Source organism: Muntiacus reevesi, chromosome 9 (genome assembly GCF_963930625.1).
Source record: "Muntiacus reevesi chromosome 9, mMunRee1.1, whole genome shotgun sequence".
NCBI lineage: Eukaryota > Metazoa > Chordata > Mammalia > Artiodactyla > Cervidae > Muntiacus > Muntiacus reevesi.
Window position 1 is genome coordinate 8,076,663 of NC_089257.1, and position 9,317 is coordinate 8,085,979.

Below are 9,317 nucleotides of genomic sequence, written 5' to 3' on the forward strand. Positions count from 1 at the left end.
AGAGGTAAAGAATGCCTTGACAAAGTTCTTCATAGAGTAAGATCTTAAATGTAGCTAATAAGTTGGAAAGTAGGAAATAAAATGACTTTATTTTGGAAAGAGGAACAAACCAAAACCTTTTCCTCATTGCCATATACATCTTAATCCATCTTATCCATCTTTTCATCTTAACAGACTTTATGATTTACTTAGACTTTCATATGAATTGCCTAATTTGATAATAAAACAACTATATGAAATGCATATGGCATGAATGATTATTATTCCTGTTTTAGAAATTAAGAAACCATATCTATTGATGTGGTTAACTGACTCATTAAATCTAGCTTTGAACTGCCTGAAACAAAACTCAGAATCAGTTATTTTTGATCCGTCTTACCGATCTTTAAATGGCAATCTACGCTGACATCATTGGAGTTTGTGTGATAATCAATTGAATTACAGAAATGAGAGGCAAAACCCTTAAAGCAAATACCTTCACTCCAGCGATATGTAGTAGTCTGTGTGCATACAAGTCTGGCTTCTCTTCCTTCTCATCACCGTTTACAGCATCAGCAGTACAGTTACTACAATACAGCAGAGGGTGAGATCTCGGTTCTGGAGACAGATCCACCTGAGTTTGAGTCTCATTTCCCATACTTCTTCACGGCACAAACTAGAGCAAGTGACAAAACCTTTATAAGCCTCTGGTGCTTGTCTTGAAAATAGACATAAAATAAACATGTCCAAAGCATTATCATAAGAATTAAATTAGACAATCTATGTAAAGCTTTTAATTCAATTTATGGCACATATGGCCCCCTAAATTTAGCTGCTATTTCTATTTCGACCTTCTGTAACCTTCCATGAAGAGGCTGCTTTCTTTCACTTTTCTGTATCTATTTAAAGTTTGAAATACATACTTCATTTAGAACAGAATGGTTTATTTTTCGACCAGAGATGGAAAGTGACATTTTCTTATATATTTACTGACTCTTTCTGTTTCAAACTCTAAAGGATCCTAGTGTTCTGAAGTTTAAAACATGCACCCATGTTCATTTCATCCCTTTCCTGGAATGAGAGGAATGAAACTCTGACCATATCCATCCCAAGCTGCACCCTTTAGAAGTGTGGACTCCTATAATTTACAATAAGCTTATACCTTGTTTGACAAATAACTTGTAATTCACTGTGCCACAAGTATCATTTTTTTACATTAAAAAAAAAAACAAAAAACTAGAAATTAGTATGGAAAAATAATTTTCCTCCTACAAGTATTCAAAATCAGTCTCCAAGAACCATTAAGTTCAAGAGATAATTAGGAAATATTTATTGCTTTACCCTGAACTTCTATGCATAACAAAAACAACAGTTGCAGAATTCTTAGGCAAAATAATTGTCTTTCTTAACTTTACCACATTAGTTAATAGTTAATAATAGCTAAGTATAGCATATCTTGAGCCTTTACCAATTCATTTTTGCTGTTAGATTATAAAAATATAATTGAGTTAATTTCCCAATTAACTACAAAAAATGAAATCATTGGGAGGGTTACTAAAAAGTAGCCAAGCCAGCTTCCCACAGTTAAATCTCAGGAAGCTTTATAGAAAAGAATACTTTTGAAATTCAAAAAGCACTTTTATTCTTATTACAGTTAAAATAGCAAATAGCCAAAAGGCTATTATTTTGTTGTTCAAGTCGTGATTAAGAGTGGCTCAATTATCTTATGAATACTGCTCATTTTTGAAAAATTTCAACCTGTTGGAATAAACACATCAGTAAACACCACCAGAACTTTTCTAGATGATTTATAAATTATTGCTGATCTTGTTTACAAAGGAAGTGTTATCTCCAAGACCATGTAAGATATTTTTTCCTCCTAAACACATATGTCTTTTAGAATTTAGAAAATAAGACACGTGTGTGTGTGTGTGTGCATGTGTGAGTGAGTGTAAATCCACTTATAAGCCCACTACCTAGACGTAATCACCATCAACAATTTGATAAATATCCTTTGAATCATCACCATCTTTTTCTTCTCTTCCACTTATTCCTTCAGCTATTTCTACAAACTTGGTTAAGCTTCTACCATTCTAAAAGTCACTCTCTGGGGCTAAATTATTTCTTTGTTTAGTTTACAAGGCATCTTAAGCAAACAAACATTTCTGATCCTCAGTTTGCACACCCAACAATGGGCAGTTTAGGGACCTCCCTTAGGGTCCAGCAGCTAAGACTCCACGTTCCTACTGCAGGGGGCCCAGATTCAGTCCCTGCTCAGGGAACTAAGATACCACAACGAAGCCTGAGAGCACAGCTACTGAGCCCTAGGGCTCTGGTGCCCACAGACCAGGACTAGAGAAGCCCACGAGCCTGAAGCAAGGCCCAGTTCAGTTGGGTTCAGTCGCTCAGTCGTGTACAACTCTTTGCGACCCCATGGATCGCAGCACTTCAGGCTTCCCTGTCCATCACCAACTCCCGGAGCTTACCCAAACTCATGCTCATAAAGTTGGTGATGCCATCCAACCATCTTATCCTCTGTTGTCCCCTTCTCCTCCTACCTTCAACCTTTCCCAGCATCACGGTCTTTTCAATGAATCAGTTCTTTGCATCAAGTGGCCAAAGTATTGGAGCTTCAGCTTCAGCATCAGTCCTTCCAATGAATATTCAGGACTGATTTTCTTTAGGATTGACTGGTTGGATCTCCTTGCAGTCCAAGAAACTCTCACAAGTCTTCTCCAAAACCACAATTTAAAAGCATCAATACTTCTACACTCAGCTTTCGTTACAGTCCAACTCTCACACCCATACACGACTACTGGAAGAAGCATAGCTTTGACCAGATGGACCTTTGTTGGCAAAGTAATATCTTTGCTTTTAAATATGCTGTCTTGGTTGGTCATAGTTTTTCTTCCAAGGAGTAAGAGTCTTTTAATTTCATGGCTGCAATCACCATCTGCAGTGAATTTAGAGCCCAAAAAAAATAAAGTCTGTCACTGTTTCCATTGTTTCCCCATCTATTTGCCATGAAGGGATGGGACCGTATGCCATAATCTTAGCTTTCTGAATGTTGAGTTTTAAGCCAAATTTTTCACTCTCCTCTTTTGCCGAAACAAATATTTCTTAAATTTTATTTTTTTAATTAAATTTAATTTTTAATTTAAAAAGATTAAAATTTTTAATTTAAAAATTTAAAAAGCAGGGCAATCTCATCCTTATGACCTTATGAAAGGAGATTGACTATGAAGAGCATTGTATCTAATAGGTGATAGGAGTCTAACAAATTGTTGAAAATATACTTGTGGAATAAAACAAACTGTATCTGGCGTTATTATCCCACTGGTCATGGCTACACGGCTATTGCCCAGCTACTTAATAAAAAGCTCACCATCTCTCTGGAACTCCCCTACCTCAGGCAGAGCATTATTTTATTTATTTTTATATATTTTAATGGACAACAGCAGGATGAATACATATTCATATCAAATACATTTGCTAATTTTAAAAAATTAACAACAGAAAGTACTACAGTATAAGCCAATCGTTATGTACAAACTAGTGCAGATGGAGAAGAAAATAATTTCAAAGGAATTTCCTGTTACATGGGAATCAAAGATTTTTGGAATCACCACCCAGTCACTAGCTGGGTCTTCTCAGACTCATACATTTCAGGTCTGTGAAAGAAAGTCCACTTTCCAATTGGTTAACATATGAAGGCCAAAAGGTTTCAAGAAGAGAATTCTAAAGATTCAAGGGAAACATGAGAGATTTAGTTTATTGGCTGTTTATGTTAGAGGGGTGCAAAATGGTTTTGGTAAAGCACTAAGGCTGTGGGTCACATAGGCTTAGATTTAAATTCTTGTTCAGTCCAACTTTAGATTACTGATCTCTAGTCATATAATTAACCTCTCTGACACTTCATTTCCTAATTTATGAAATGGGAACATTAATATGACTCAATTATTGGGCTGTAGTGAAAATTAAGTAAAACGAATATAAACCACTTTGCACAGGGTGAAAACACAAGTAAGAAAAGCTGTCATAATTCTTTACAGTAGCATTGATTTATTTACATTCACACCATCCTTAGCATAGGTTCACCATTATGTTCAGGTGAAGAAATATTTAAGACAGAAATAAGTTCTACAGTTTGAGACAAATTAAAGAAAGACATAAATTAAGGTCACAAATCTGTTTCCTCCAAAACATATAAAATGAATGAGTACTCAGATGAAGACTTTATTCACAGAAAGGGCTCAGTAAACAGCTATCATTATCATCACTATTATCTTTGCTTTTACATCATCCTGTTTTACTCCAGCTTTCTTGGGGACTACGACTAGATGTTTAAAAGATATATGTGATTTTTTTTAAACACACAGTTGCTTACATATATTTACAAAATGGTCACTCATAGGAGGTTATGGCAAAATAAAATATCTATTTTTTAAAGCCTTTATATATACAGTGAGATCTAACCTGATAATAAAGTCCAAAGAATATGAGAAATGCAAAGCCAGCATTGCCTGATATTCAAATCCTTGGTTGAGAAATCTCATGAAAACAAGTTTCTGAGCTCTCCCTCAGAAATCCCAAGCTCTGTACAGAGATCGGCCTTTTGGTCTCTGGAACTGAGCTGTCCCTTCTCTTTCTTCCAGAGGATGGAACCAGGACAGGATCCACCATCAGTGAGAGCTTCTGAAATAAGTGCTGCTCAAGTATCTCACAGCTGATTCCACCGGCTCTCCCACTTGTCACTGTACAGATATTTAAGGACATTTTAATCCCAGAATAGGGAGTCGGTGAGGACTAGCTCTCACATTCAGAGACCTGCTCACGGGCTGACATGCCGCATTTTGCAATGAAGTGAGGCTGGGATGGACGTTTGGTCTCCCTGCGGTTGTGGGGAGTGAATAACAGTGGTGGTTTCTGGGCTCCTCCGTCAGGAACCACTGTTCCCAGCATCCCTTGTGCTCTGGTGGCATCTCTGAAGGCTACAACGTCTGAGCTATTTTCGATTTTCAGCAGACTCACTTTCCCAATTCAGTCATTTAATCCTCACAACTTAAGCAAGTGCATAATGTTAATTCCCTTTTACAGATGAAAAAACAACAACAAAAAAGCAGAGAGGTGAAGCAACTTGCTAACACTGACAAAGCTCATTCACGCTGTAGACAAGATGCGAAATCAAGACTTTTTAAGCCAAAGCTCTTAATCTCTGATTTCAAAACAACTGCCTGTTTCTAAATCTCTTGAAATTTCACTCCATTTATGGTACGGACTCTTTGCTGCAACGCAGATTTGTGATTGCTGCCAAGTTCTGGGGCACACATTCTTGCTCTTGGTCACTTGGTCCTGTCCCACTCTTTGTGACGCCATGGACCGTAGCCCGCCAGGCTCCTCTGTCCGTAGGCTTTCCCAGACATGAGTACTGCAGTGGGTTGCCTTTCCTTCTCCAAGGGATCTTTCTAAACCAAGAACTGAATCCACGTTCCCGGCTTGGTAGATGGATTCTTTACCACTCCGCCACCAGCAAAACCCTCTATGACACACACTTGTTCTTAAATCACTGGTAATTTCCCAAAAGAGCCGCTTCATTTTCCGAGTCTTCTTTTCTTTTGTTGGAGTCTAAAACTACTTTAACGTACAGGTACTTTCTGCCTTAACTGTACAGACTTTATAAATGATGTTTCTTTTATGCTCGCCAATATTCATTTTCCAATTCTCTTTGTGAACTATGGTATACTGCAGGGAATGATGGAAATTTAATTTTTGAAAACTACTTCTGTGTGCAAATCCTCTCTTCTTGGGAAAGTAATAAGTAAAAAGTTGTTTTTTTTAATTACTGCAGTGGGAGAACATTTATAAACCTTGCAAACCTAGGGTGATCAGAAAAAGTATACTTTGATAAATGTACTTTTGGAGGATTTCCTTTACTGTTTAACATTTTTTTCAAGTGCAGTTGCTTTCCCTCTTTTAAAATAAAGCTTCACTCTAGCTGTCGTGCTGGGTATAGTGAGCGTTCAACAATATTGCTGTTGGTCTCTTTCATACCCACAGTCAGGGCAACGTTATGACCTTTGTGAGCCCGTGGCACTTTCATCCTCATGGGCTATTTCCTCCATAAAATATTAAAAATCATATTTCTGACTGCATTGTTATATAGAGGACTATAATCCGAGTTGAATTTAAATTATATTAATTTTTTCTTGCTGCTTTAAAATTAAAACATTTCAGGGGCTCTTAAAACTATTGTGGGCTGTAGGCACTGTGTCAACTATGCCTTAATGGATACCAACCCTGGCTTACAATATATGAGCCCCTGAAAAAAAACTGATCCAGACTAAAACAGGAGATCAATTTCTATGAAATATCACTCGTGATTTTTTTTTTAACCTGAATATTCCACACAAGGTTTATTCATCACCAGTTTTCATTATTTGTACCCAGAGATTCTTCATGACATTTTTCACTTCTGCATTTCTCAGGGTGTAGATTAAAGGGTTCAGCATAGGAGTCACTATGGTGCAAAACACAGTCACAGCTTTGTCAGTGGGGAAGGAGGTCGTGGGTCTGAGGTAGAGGAATGAACAGGGTACAAAGAATAAGACGACAACTGTGACATGAGAGGCACAGGTGGACAGGGCCTTGCGGCGCCCTTCAGAGCTGTGGGTCCTCAGGGAGCGCAGGATGGCAGCGTAGGAAGCCACCAGCATTGAGAAAGTCAGTAAACACAGGGACCCACTGTTGGCCGAAATCAGGGGCCCCAGAGTGTGCGTGTCCCTGCAGGCTAGCTCCAGGAGAGGCATTAAATCACACATGAAATGGTCAATGACATTGGGGCCACAGAATGGCAACTGAGCCAGGAACCAAATCTGGATCCCTCCATGGAGAAAGCCTAAAGCCCCAGCCATTCCAACCAGGGAAGCACACACAGGTCAACTCATGATGGCCATGTAGCGCAGGGGCTTACAGATGGCCACATAGCGGTCGTAGGCCATGACAATCAACAAGACAATCTCAGCTCCAGCAAAGAAGTGCTCAGCAAAGACCTGAGTCATGCAGCCACTGAAGGATATGGTGTTCTTTCCAGAGACCAAGTCAAAGACCAACTTGGGTGCTATGGAGGAAGAGTAGAAGCTGTCTATCATGGACAAATAGGACAGAAAATAGTACATGGGAGAGCCGAGGGCTGGGCTGGTGAAGACGGTGACTGAGATGAGCAGGTTCCCTGCCAGTGTGATCAAGTAGACGATTAAAAACAGAGCAGATAAGAGTGTCTGCAGTCCTGGATTCTGGGTCAGGCCCAGGAGAATGAATTCTGTTATGTTGCTCATCCTCTCCATCAATTCTTGGTCCATCTGGAAAGATTGCAATTGTCCTCAATGATGGTCTCAAATTCAATATAAAATAATTCACATGTACAGAATCAATCTATTTGGTGATACATAAATACTAACCACAGTTTTGTAAAGTGACTTTTGTAGTTTTGAGCAGCATCTTTCTGAGAACATTGCTGTTGTTTGGTCACTAATTCATGTCTGTCTGTTTTGTGACCCCATTAACTGTAGCCCTCCAGGCTCCTTTGTCCGTGGGATTTCCCAGGCCAGAATACTGGAGTGTGTTGTCACTTCCTTCTACAAGGGATCTTTCCAACCCTGGGATTGAACCCATGTCTCCTGCACTGGCAGGCAGATTCATCTACCACTGAGCACCAGGGAAGCCTTTTGGAAACATTATAGTGTTTCTTACTGATATTTTCTCATCATTACATCCAAATTCCAAAGTTTAACCTTCAATTCGCATAATCTAACTACAAAAATTACTTCAGTGAAACAAAATTGGCTAAATTAAGTTAACCTTCTTAAACTGCAGAAAAAAGAATTAATTATCACTCACCTGGATTAGTTAACTGTAGATTCCTCAGTTTTTAAATTAACCACAGTCATTGTTTTCTTCCCACCAGGCATTTGCCCACAGCTGCAAATAGACTATGTATACTATCAAGAAGAACACTGGAGTTCTTTGTCTCTGGACAACTCTCTCATTTTCTGGATTTACTCAGAAAATGAACTGTTAGTTAAGAAAGTGGTAGCTCTACGATTTAATTTTGACTCAACTCACTTTCTTGGCTTCTTGTGAGGTTATAAATGCATCTTCAAACATGGATTATGAAAAATTCTTCAAATCAGAAAAAATTGGCATATGGAATTATAGAATGTATGAGGAAATCAAATCCATTTGATTGGATATGGTTTTCTCAAATCAATTCTGCCAAAGAGTGTTAGGGAGCAATGAGTCCCAAACAGATTTTCAGCTTGTTGATTTACGGCTCTGTTGTTATTTATTTCAAGGTCCGTCTTTGCAATTCTTTCTTTGTGGACTCTAGAGAAGTGCTTAAATAGATTTTCACAAAGTGCAGCGTTTGGTAGCGCGTTGACCTGTCAAGTCCTCAGAGGATTAGTAATTGGCCCTGTTGGAATCTTTACTGATATGTCAGCCAAGGACTTTTCTTTGCTCCTATCTGGCTCCCACAAACAACACTTGGAGGCCAGAAATGCAGTTGAGCTTCGGCTAAACATATGACTCTGGCTATAGTGAAGCTGAGGCTTGGTAAGGTAAGTGCAAAGTTTGGTGATAGGGCTCTGTCCCTCATTTTGGCATTGGTGACCCTGGCAGAGGATATATGGGGTGATTTTAGGCATACGTCAGAGTTCAGAGAATAAATTTCTCTCTGAAAATATGAATGCTCAAAAGGGTATGGTTGCTCTGAGAATGGAAACAACAGTCTTCAAGGTTATGTGCCAGCTTATCGTGGGACGCTGGGACATTTTTTGAGTGACTCCCTGAGGAGACTTGGAGGACAGGATTCCGAGTTCCCAAACACTGAGTAATTTAAGTCATAAACATATAAACTTCCTCTGGGATGAGTACCTAGGTGACAAATTCTCATGGTTTCTGTTGTATTCTCATGGCATTCTCTCTGCTCAGAGAGAGAATCATAGGAACTTGCAGTAAGTCCTAGGCTTTCATGGAGTAGCCATTGAGAAAATCACACCCAGCTAGTCACTCACGAATCAAGACGTCCAGAGGCAGAGAATAGAAACACTGCAGAAAGGAGGGTCCACCGCTGTCCTCTGATCCTCCGCTTCTGAGGTGATGAAGAGCCAGCTGGGACCCTGCACAGAGTCGCCTTTCTTTGTTATCAGCCTTTACATCTAAACCAAATGAATGCATTCCTGAAGTTCAGAACAGAGAGGAAGCCGTGCACACAGCTCTGTCCACAACAGTGAACAACTTGGCTCCTGTGTGCTGCCCACCTCACTCAAAGTCTGTCCCTC

General features: G+C 39.2%; 1 pseudogene; it reads right to left on the bottom strand.

Moving 5' to 3' along the window:
- Positions 1–6,392: 6,392 nt before the first annotated feature.
- On the bottom strand, positions 6,393–7,322 carry LOC136173981 (olfactory receptor 4C45-like; annotated as a pseudogene).
- Positions 7,323–9,317: the final 1,995 nt, after the last annotated feature.